This window comes from Perna viridis, chromosome 11 (assembly GCF_037379345.1).
Source record: "Perna viridis isolate PV_CMFRI_1.1 ecotype Kerala chromosome 11, ASM3737934v1, whole genome shotgun sequence".
Taxonomy (NCBI): Eukaryota; Metazoa; Mollusca; class Bivalvia; order Mytilida; family Mytilidae; genus Perna; species Perna viridis.
The window spans coordinates 38464505-38476932 of record NC_142455.1 but is presented as its reverse complement, the minus strand read 5'-3'; the positions used below and the strand labels follow the sequence as shown (position 1 = coordinate 38476932).

The window sequence follows — 12428 nt, the reverse complement described above, 5'->3', positions numbered from 1 at the left end:
TTTTTGTTTACATTATCAACATGTAATGGTGTATATTATATAGTGGCTGCTTGAAACACTTCCGGTTAACGGGGGAAAAAGTCGCTACAATATACAGGTCTGATGTGAAAACCGACAATTTTGGAGCTCTGTGGATCGATATCCGAGTATTGATCTGTAATTTTTTAGATTTTTTTTTATTTTGAATATAAAAATACAAATTATATCTAAATTGGAAATTGATGAAAATGAAATTAATGTCAATCGAATGTGAAATACAAATCAAATGAATATCAAACAAATGCAAATTGAATATCAAACGAATGTCGAATAAGTAACCAACTTCACACTGCTGAAAATAAGCACTTTGATATACAAATCAATCGTCTCTATCTATGTGATAACACTGTTATCTATGGGTCCACGGGCCGTTTTCTATGTGTTAACAGACTGTAATGCTCAATATCAACTGTGATGGATAATTATATTCTGCTATCTATGGGTTAGCAATGTTTGGCCGACTTGTCTCATAGCCGATTCATCTTTTTCCTATATGGATTCTGTAGCCGATCTAATAATTGGTCTGCTTCCCCAGATTGGGATAATTCTGCCTTGTGTTCAGCTCCATACATTCATATAATGAAAAAAGGATGTATAGATGGAAAAAAAATGAGAAAACACATTCAGAGACAGTTTTTCTCACACTCTTGGGACTTAAAACAGTATTTATTGGATTTTTTACGGTAGGACGCTTACCCTACTGGTGCGCCTGGTCAGGCTTCCAGTTTTAGTGGAATCCGAGTTGCTTATTTACTTTTGTTACTTTGTATGTATGATTTTAATTACTTTATGTTCTTTGTTGTGTATGTCTGTTTTCCATGTCGGGTCTTTGTCCCTGTATTGCATTCTTTTGATTACCGTTATAATCTTAGTTCCCTTGATTACTCTTCCCTAAACCGGCTGATCAATGGAAGTGTTTTGACACAACGCTGATAAGTTCTAGATTGGCGTAGATCATGTATGTTTGAGATGACGAGTTCAGAATCGAAAAATATAGGTTTAACATTCTTTTCCTTTTATTTTATCTTTAAATGAAATTTTCTGATATAGACAAATTTAACATACATTCGATTGTATGAATAAACCCGATATGCATTCTTTAAAGGCAACTAGTTATTTTTTTATAGTTGTAACGAATGGTATCGATAGTTTTGGTGATTGGACGAAACCTAACTATTGTGAAAAAGGTCAATATGCACTGGAGTATAATATTTTGGTAAGATTTAACTAATAGTTGAAAAACAGCAGGACGTTTTCGGTTTAATAATATTAAATTTATAACAAATGTGTTCATACTAATATATCGTTATCTGGTTATTTATTGTGATTGTATAACAATTTAAAAAAAAAGTACATTGAAGAGCATCATTCAAGTACTAATCACATTGATACTACCGGGTGTTCAGCAATATGACTTTTTAATCATAAAACAGTACATTACATGTACGAAAACTTATATTTTTTACATAATTGATATTCAATAGTCAATTATTTAACAATTACGTTTTTTTTTTTAAATAGACCTCTTCGTTCATTGAAGACCCATAAGTGGCCTTGAACTGACATTTTTTTATCTCAGTTGGGTAGTTTTGATATATTTTTTTCTACGTATTCAGTGCACGGGTGGGTTTTGCTGACACACTATGATCTTATCAACTGTAGATATGATATATACTGATTTGTTTTTAACATTGATGTAGATATTTTTAAGAGTTTTTTTTTTTTTGAAAAGTTTGAAACATTTTTACCCCAAATATCAATTAGAAAACTCCCGTAATTAATTCATTACACTAAGTATTGAAGAATTAACCACACATGTAGCAATGTGGGTTGTTAATTAAGTAATATCAATAATACAGTCCCGTAAAACTATCTTCTTGTAGTACATGTTTTTGTTTTCGGATTAGCTCTAATTAAAGAAGAAATATCAACATTGAACAACAGTAAAACAGTAAGACCTGCAATTTTCTTTAATTTGTTCACTTATTCATAAAAAGTGATAAATTCATATATTATTTAGTAAGAGTCGTTGTGTATTCGCTATGAAATCGTTCAATTTATTTCCTATCAGTTGTCAATACGTCTAGATCGTTAGCGGTTCGTATACATAACGTTTTGGTTCGGCCTGCAAACACCTTTGTACTTGTTCTTCGTGCGTTAAAATATTTTTCGGAATGCGATTTACTCTTAGCACATTCTTTTTAATTCGTTCAAACCATCAACTTTATAACTGACAGGTGATTGACATATATCTTGTCTGTTTTTTGTTTATTCATTTGCAGACCGTTATAGAGTAAGAGACCCTTTATCAAAATCGATACGATAAATACACGTAACTTCTATGATGATTTGACCTATTCCTTCAGTCTCATGGAGCTTACTTTATAGCTGATCTGATTTGAAGAAACAATATAGTTTAACTAGATCCTTGAACATGAGTTTGCGTTATATAGGTGAAGTATTATTTTTAAACAATCCTAAATTCGGGGATTTGATATATTGCATCTACCCCAAAGAGCTTGATATATAAGATACTACAGCCTTATATCTTGACGTACACTTTACGACAATCGTGACTTTCAATTCAGAATTGTCAACTTTCCTTTCATATGTGGCAACATCCCGTCAGCACCTGCGTATGGAGCATATCAAAACTTTTAGGTTATCTCAGAGCTTGTCGTAACCATGCAGATTTTTTTTAATCGCGTTAAAATTCTAATACATAAGCTTCATGACAGGGCTTTATTGCTACAAGATTGAAATCATTACAACGGATGTTTTATGGTCGTCATCGTGAACTCGGTGACCGTTAGGTGTATTCATCTGCGCCTTGAAAACTGATTTGTTCAACGTGTCATGGTTTCCCTTTTCTCTTTCGACTACCCAGGACTTGACTTTTTATGAGCAACTGGGTAGGTGTTTCTAGAAAATCAGAAGACGCTTACCCACACCGTTGCACCTGATCCATGCTCTCAGGTTTGAGTCCGAGTTGCTCATTTGCTTTTGTTACTTTGTATATATGATTTTAGTTACTTTATGTATGTCTGTTTCCCATGTCTGGTCTTTGTCCCTGGGTTGCATTCTTCTGATTACCGGATTACCGCTATAACCTTGGTTCCCTATATTATTCTTTATTATTGAGTTTGACCAATATGTCTAGTAGACAACTACAAATAAAAACATGGGTTGTGGTTTTCCGTGAAAGAAAATGCAATCAAAAGCATTGATTCCCCATTCACCGATAGTTATTTTCAATCTGATCCCGAGCATGGAGTTTCCATTTTGTTAATATCACAATAATGTTTGTGCTGCATTTAACTTAAAATTGCGAGAATATCAATACTTTACAAATTCTTTACAAACAATGACATATGAACAAATGCATGTGATTTGTCATGGCCTTCTTTGACATTAATAACTCCTAAAGATAAATAAGGTTTATATCCTACAAAGCTTTAGGCCCAAATGCATATTTATTAATGGAATAGAGGTTACTCATTCATTTTGCTTTCCAGTTTTTTGTTAGTTATGCATTTCGCCATGTTTTTTATTTCATCTTAGTATCCTGACTTTCAAATTGATCCCGTTTTGATTAAAGTTACATTTGATCCTTTATCCGTAGCATTTCATTGCTAACATTTCGGATATTATTCATTGTATCTCAACTGAAGATTTGGAAATATGTGAGTCTCTAACCAAGCGTGTTTAAGGAGACAGTTTTTTTTTTATCTTAATATAATAACAATTCAGAAGGAATAATTCTTCATCAGTGCAAATATTTAAATTTATTGAAAAGATAATATTTCGTTGGTCAAAGTGCAAATAACACTTTATAGATTATCCACGTCTTTTCAATTCAATTCAATTGTTTCAGTTCAACTTATATATGAACACGTTCGGTCTGCACATTGTATTTGTTAATGTTTCATAATGCCCTTAACATTGATTGAATGTTCATTTATTCATCTTTTTTTTTCTATGTGTAATGTAAGTCATTTAAGTACTAATCACATTGATACTCCCGGACGTTCATCTATATGACATTTTAACCAACACAAAAACGGTACATTACATGTACAATAACTCTCGCACTAAACGCTTTAGATTAGAGCCTCAAAGATTTTTAAATCTTCAGTTTATCGCCATAAATGTAGGTAAACGATTGGTAAGAATAAAAGGTCTATCTTAACAGCCCAAAGCAGAACAAATGATTTTAAAGTCAAGAGACAAATAATGAGAAATAAATATAGGAAGTAATATACTGCAACGTGCATACATCACTCTAAATTGAATGAGGATTTTCTGCCCCGTTTACAATAATATTGGAACACAATGGGAGCGTTTTTAAGGAGTAGTTCATGTTCAGGGCGACCTTGACACATTACTTTAATTTGTTCCTGTAGTGGAAAAAGCCACACTTCAACTGTCGTAAAATTATTGGGTCGGCTATAAATGTTGTAAAGAAGTGATATTCACGAGATTCGGTAAGCCTGATTTTTAGATGTTTAGTGTAGCCCATCACATTCGTGTACCATCAGACAGATGAAAATTCCTGGCAAAAGGAAAAACTGGATGTAATCATTAGAGAATGGCAAATCGATTGTATCAACCGTCTTTCTACATATACACAATAACCTATGGTGATACTCCTTCAATTTCAGTATTTGTTTGTGACAATTGATACAATAAATACATTGAAGGACACACAAAACTTATAAAATCATTTTTCATTGTGATCAAACTCTTTATATAACATTATTATGGAACTGTTGTGTCGGTTTTAAAGACTGTACCATACCTCCGTATAACTGACCAAATCTGAGGATTGCCCCCACTTTTTTATACGGTCTAGGTTGTTTTATGTTGTTTGGTTTTGCCGGTTTTATTTTTTGTTATCTATAATTTGTTTGTTATTTCTGTGGTTTTTGGTTTGTTAGTTTAAGGTTTATTTGTTGTTCTGTAATGGTTTTGTTGAGTTTGTTTAATTTAAGATATTCTGTGTATATTATTCTCAGTTTTTAGTCTGAAAACGCAGGATGTAGTGAATGCATGAAAGAGAGAACAACTCCATGGGGAGGGATACATATCAGCTCAAAGCCACCTATTCGTCTTTAGTGAATGAGGAGCAAACTTTCAAACAATGGGTTATATTGCAGCTAGCCCAAAATAACAATATACATGGGTAGAGCAAACGGTTGCCCCTATCGACTCCAGCAACATAAAAGTAAACTGACAGTGAAAACGAAGCAATATGTACAGTGGCCATGCAATTCCTGACTTGGGGCAGGCTCAATAAATGCGGCGGGCTTAAAGTACTTTAGCATGATCACAATCCTCCCCATTTCACGCATTAATGACTTTAACGTGATATTCTACAATTACATTTAGCTCTTTGCAACTGTAAAAATAAATATCCAGAAAAATATAAGTATTAACTAAAATAAGCCTAATTGAGGGGAAGAACCAATAGTAAAACCATGGGAACAATGAAGTTAGTAATCGTGGTTTCTCCGATTTCTGCTTAGAAAAAAAAACATTGTTTGACTTTATTCATAAAAAAGATGCATTATTCCGATGACTGCTAAACATCTAGAAATGTCGTCTTTATATCTGCAAATAAAAAAAAAAAAACACTTAAGATATGAAATCCATTTAATAATTGGTTCAAACATATACAGGTAATTGCAATTAGTAAAAATATGCATGCATTTAAAAATTGCTGGTATTATCAGTACTTTTATTTAAACAAATAAGGTGGAAAATAATCAAAGTTACAATACCAACTTCTTAACACTTGTATCTTCTACGCAATGTACTCATATCGTAATATATTTGAGGCAACTTTCAAGACGGTTGTGGGAATATTTAGATTTTTTTTGGTATGATACATATAAACTCGATAAAAAATAAACAACAAAATTTCGTTTCAACGTTTATTATATCTTAAAGAAATATTTAGACGATTTACTGGAAGGAATAACGCAAAGTTTACAAATAACGAACAACGACAATGAACAAACAAAACAATTCAAAGGAAATATGGCTATGTAATGTATGTATACTATCTAAACAAAGACATCAAACATGATGTTCGTGTTGTCTTGGTCTTAAAATACTACGAATTATAAAATATAATTATCTTATTATTTAAAAAGAATTAAGTCTCTTCTTAAATGTAAAAATGTCCATGAGATATTAATCAAAAGTCTGGCGTAAATAAAATGAATGTAATCTAGGGACAAAGACCAGACATGAAAAACAGACAGACACAACGAAAACATTATATAACGAAAATAATACATACAAAGTAACAAAAGTAAATGGGCAACTCGGACTTCATACATAAAAACTGGAAGCATGCACCAGGTCCACCGGTATGGTAAGCGTCCTCTGCTTTTTAGTAACACCCACCGAATTGCTCATAAAAAAGTCAAGTCTACAGTAGACAAAAGAGGAAGGAAAACTGTAACAAGTTGAATAATTCATTGTTCGTGGTGTAGATGGATACACTTATTAAATGTCAACATATTTACAAAATGATGATCATGGTGTCATCCAGATCTCAAATTATATTTTAAGATATGAAATTCAAATAAAAAAGTGCAAATTAGACAAAGCCCATGTGGTTGATATATCCGCAAAAAGTTCAAAAGGTAAAAGGTCAAACTTAAACAGAGTTGTTATACAGAAAGTTACCATGTAATTACATCCAGGTTCTAAATTTTACGCCATACAAAGTTTTAAACGTAAATTAGATAGTGATAGGGTTGTATGTGTTTTTTTACAATCTTACAATACAATATAAAGCAAATTGCTTAATATTACATCAAATCAAATAAATATCTCCCGAAACAAAACAAGTTGATATCGACAAAGGATAAGTTAAAGAAAAGGCTTATGAAATTGCGAACTTTTAACTGTAAGCTCTTAATTTAAATAGAAATTTGTCTCCAACCTTGTCTTAAATTGTTACCAAAAAATTAAATAAATATTCAGAAATATATGTTGCAATAATAGCCGCATGTTGTTAGTACAAAAATAAAGGACGAATATGATTATTTTTTGTAAGGCTTACCTTAGCATTGTTAAAGTGGTAAACATTTATATTTCTCTGTCATCTTCATTGTGATATTGATCGAGTAACAACACTTGACACATGCAAAACAAAAATGCAGTATACGATAGTTTCTGCTGGACAGCTTCGAGGCACGCACATTAAATCTTTCTCAATTGATGAATTACTAAATTAAACTTCCTGTCCAGACATTCAACATTGCGATTTCAGGCTTCACCTCCGTAAGGAATTTCATGAATGCGTATTCATTTAGGCCCATCACGATGTAGAAGAAATTACTAAACCCGATTTGAACACAATAACACTTTTTTTTCATTTTTGTGGATTTTGTTTTAATCTACACTTTTACTATTAATAGCGCTGTCGTTATTTGTGGTCGCGTGTCTTCTTGTCATCTTTGTTTACCCTAATAAATGACAAATCTGCAATAAAGATAAATTTATGGCATATTCGAAATCGAATAAGAGCAAAGAACTCCATAACATAGACTAATTTCGTACATACTATATACAGTTGGCACATTCCTCACCACTCTTCGATTTTGTGAGAGTTTGCTCTCATTGAAAAGTTCTAAACAATCAGAAACTGTTCTAAATCGCGACACACCTTGCCAGAATCTGTCGGGGGTTTAAATAAACTATGTCGTAATCTAGCATGGGTCTTGAAACTCTCTAATTAGAAACTGTTATGTTTGACATCAATCTGTCAATCTGAATAACATCACCTAGCCAGTAATATTCAACTTCTTAATTGCGTTGATTAGAATAGTTTATGACATATTTTCAAATGGTATGGTGAGAAGGAAGCTTTGTTATATTTTAACTTATTCTAGTTAGCTGTTACCCTAATGTACAACATCCAGTACCAACAGACAATATTGGTACGACCCTTGCCATATCTACCGTACCAGGCGCTACGTCACTTGATAGTGTTCGCACTCATATATTTGCAAAAAAATGTCAAATTAAAATAATTCTGACTGAAATATATTTGTCACAGTCATCCAAATGATAGTAAGATTTAAAACAAATACATTGTATACAACAATTTAAGATCCTTATTGAAATCATAAGTGCTCGCACTCAAAGATTCTGCAAACAATGAGCTTCGACTTATCGAAATTACAAATGCTTTGCATGAAAATGTCGAATGTATAGTAATTTGGACTGAAGTATATGTGTCACACGCAACCAAATGAAATTTAGATTGACATTTCATACAATAATTGTATACTCTTATTAAAATTTAAAGTGTTTAGCCTCATATATTTTATATATATAAGAGCTTTATCGGGAATAAAAGTGTTCATACTCGTACAATTTGCAAAAAAAAAGTGTAATTTGTAAAGAATTATGACTGAAATGTATGTGTCGCAGTCATGAGCACCCACATGATAGTGAAATAAAAAAAAAATAAACCATTATATTCAATTCTTTTAGACGTAATGGAAATTATAAGTGCTTGCATTCATGCATTTTACAAGAAATATCATTCTTATAGAGTTGTGACTGAAATATGTGTGTTGTAGTCACCCACATATTAGTTAAACTTAAAACAAAGTAACATGTTATTAAATAATTGTAGACTCTTAAGAAAATTAAAAGTGCTCGTACTCATACATTTTGCAAATATATGTATTTTTAGAATTTTGACTATCACAAATATGTCCCAATTACCAGCATGATACTTACATTGAACACTTTTACAATGAGAAAATACCCTTTTGGAAATTGGAAAGTGCTCACACCCATACATTTTGCAAGAAAATGTCATATCTAAAGTATTTTGACTAGAATATATATGTCATAGTCACCCACATGATAGCTATATCAAACCATCAGACAACAGGTCGTTAATTCAATATTAATTTTAATGATTTATTGCTTTTAAGTATTTAAATAGTCCAAATTACATCAGACAGAAAAATTCAACTATTTAGTACTGTGTCCACTATTTTTTAACCAGTCTTCCTGTTCTAACATAGACTGAACTGGTATCAATAACTGTCCAATGGTATGACAGTTTATAACAGCTTTTCGTTTTTCTTTGTCGTGACCCAGGACAGTTTCTGTCAGGATCGGTCAGACTCTGTAAGGAATTTTGTTCTAGTTTCTGTCATGGACCTCTTTTTTTGTCTGACAGATTCTGACGGATTTCAAGAGTAGGTAGAAGGGATCGCTACTGTATATTTGTCAATCACGTTTTACCTTTAACAGCCGAATAAGCTTATAATTATTAATAATATGTTTATATATGACTCTGAACTTATCAGCGAAACAATTTCTCTGGTTAAAGGATGATATTAACTGATCTGTGATAGATCAAAAACTAGTGCCAGATTTCGTTTGCAGAATGCCGCCGCTATTTTTTTTTACAGAAACTGTTTGACAGTTGAACAAATGATCTGAAACTATTAACTTATTAATAAATGATCGTAAACTTAGTTGCATAGATCGGTCTTGGTACTATATATGACGATTGTGTATGAGTGCATTAACAACTGTAATAAAACTGTTTAGTAAGCAATAACTTAGCTTTAATAAGTTCCAAATTTCCTGTTCCTCAACCAACCAATCTAAAAATAAAAATTATTCATAGTGTAAATACGTTTTTTATTTCTTGTTATTTAATTTACATTGCAGACAATCCAAAATATTTCAGTCCACATCGGTATTGATTAAGTATATTAACTACGTCGATAGATAACCGATCATTTATATATTTTTCCTTTAAAAGGCACCTAATTGAACAGTGTTCACACGATTTGCTTCATATGTTTTCAATATGAAACATGTAAAACAAAATATTTGGAAGTCTATACTTCAGCATTCACATTTACATTTCTAAATTAACTATCAAATATACTGCATTCTTTAATAATAATTATAAAAAAAAAAAAACACATGACGAAAAAATTAATAGTTCTTCTAAATACCTCTATTTTCTTAACAATATGCAAAATGTTCATTTTCTTTTGAAACATACTGTTTACAATCGATATTGTTTACAGTTTACAGTATTGGCTCATTAAAAATACTTCAAAGGACTAATTCTTTAATGTTTTTGATAGGATTATCTTTGCTCTCTTTGCATGAATTTAATTATTAACAGCTCTACAATTTTCAAAAAGATCGATAACAAGGTATTGCAACAGTGTTGTTTTAAATATTTTTGATTCTTTAATAACCAAAATATGATCAGGAATGCCGAAGAACGCCTAGATGTAACGGATGTGCGGAAATGTTTCTGTGCACTAGTTAAATCTTAATTCGTTGTTGGCAGGAATGATCATATTCTGGTAATTAACGATAACCAATTATTATCATATTAATCGTTGCTATTTTCAACATGAATTTAAAATTGGGTGAGCGGCGGATTGATATTTGTGACATGTTGACGTGAGAAAGTGCGAGTGTAAAATTAACGAATTAATTACACAGAGTAAATTTTAGATTTTGTTTTTCACTGGGAACATTCTGCAAATCACTGCAACCTATATAATAAAACAGATAACTTCAAGATCCAGTCGCGTAATAAAATATGTTAATCAAATAGTATACTTACTACATCAGTGTGGAAGTTATGATGGTAAGTGTAGGTCTAGTAATATTTTCCTGTTATGCGCTTAATTGAATATGGTCCTTTTAAGATTGAACCTCTGTTAGTTAGGTGTATTGGATTTTTCCTTGACCAATCATACTGTTGCCACGCCTACATAACCTCTACCAAGTAACGACCGATTAAAGTTCATTTCTTTGATCTAAAAGTAAAAAAAAAATGAAATAATCATTTTGTCGTTAAATGGTCCTGTATTTTGTTTCAAACACAGGACCTAACTATACTACACATTTAAATATGTTTGTAATGTGTATTATCAGCCATGCATGTAATACAAATCACACTGATATTATAAAGTTTCCCGTAAAAAAATAATAATTGTTTCCTCAGACAAAGCTTACAAAGTGCTACTTTACGTCTGCGTTTTATTTTCTGTTTGCATGGAATTCCATTGTTCATGTATTGATTATTCAACAGTTAATCTAAATAACGTGTGGTTTGAAATGTTAATAATAATACAGACTAAATTGCAATACTGTGAACATGATTTTGTTTATACATATATCTAGACTTTATATCACAATAGTTGTGTAAAACGTTCATGATAATAAATATACTTATAGATTATATTTGATAAATAAATTACTATTCTTTTCAATAAAAAAGTGTTTTTCATTGGAAATAACCACTAATCATCTCTTGATAACTAATTATTACATACAAGGTAAGAAATTTAAACATATCGCAAGATACTGGTTGTTTTTAAACCATGACTCAAAGCCAAGGTGCAGTGCAGACTAAAACCTTTCAAAAACAATATAAAAAACTTACCATATTGAAGGCAGTATTCTTAAAGTTGAACTTTGCTGTGTTACTTAATTCGTTTTAAGAAGAATTACATTACGTACTGTAGTTGTTAATTACATTATTGATAGTTAATATATATGTAAACAAGTTAGAGTTTGTGACACTCATTTGCAATAATATAACCAGAACATTACTAATAACATATTTTATACCAAATAGTCATAAATATGTTCTTTTGAGTACGTTTTAAATGAAATGATGAAATTTGTGCCACCCACGTTACAATCGCGGTATATGTTGCGTGCATTGGATATATTTCAGACTGTTAGATTAAATAATACAGAAACAAGCTTAAGACACGCTAGAGAGATAATGTATAAGCAGACGCCAAACGACAGTTTAGAACACATCGACCATCAGATAGACTCAGAAGTAATGATAAAGAGATACGTTATAAAAAACGTTTTATAGCCAATGTTTATTATCAGAGGTAGACGTAGAAAATAATAGCAGTGATAACACCTACACTGCTACCACTCTCTCCAAAGAAGAGATTGTGGAAAACCATAAATATGTGCTATCCTCTTTTGGTCTCTCTACCAAGGACGATGATTGTGATTTACCGTCTATGTACTAGATTCCTAAACTTCACAAGAATCCATACACACAACGTTTCATAGCTGGATCTGGAAAATGTACCACCAAACCTCTTTCAAAACTTTTAACTTCTATACTCACAACTGTCTAAGAGGGTCTACAGTCCTACCACAACACTTGTTACTCCCGTAGTGGTATTAATTCAATGTGGATCCTGAAAAATTCAAAAGATCTTTTGGAGACAATCAGTTTAAGACTATTATCTGAATAAAATAGCATTAAAACCTATGATTTTTCAACACTGTATACTTCTATTCCCCATACTCAGTTAAAATCCCGACTTAAAAACATT

At 31.5% G+C, this 12428-nt stretch overlaps 1 long non-coding RNA gene across 3 annotated transcripts; it reads right to left on the bottom strand.

The window, feature by feature from the left end:
- Positions 1–2320: 2320 nt before the first annotated feature.
- On the bottom strand, positions 2321–10960 carry LOC148603994 (uncharacterized). 3 transcript variants are annotated; one of them, XR_015916455.1, is made up of 4 exons: positions 10679–10959; positions 7115–9689; positions 6344–6475; positions 2321–5649 (listed from the first exon to the last, which is right to left on the bottom strand). It is a non-coding gene; the product is annotated as an uncharacterized LOC148603994 (long non-coding RNA). The 3 variants fall into 3 exon arrangements; XR_015916456.1 differs by having other exon boundaries at positions 5572–6600; positions 10679–10960; XR_015916454.1 differs by having other exon boundaries at positions 5572–6475.
- Between the last annotated feature and the right edge of the window lie 1468 nt (positions 10961–12428).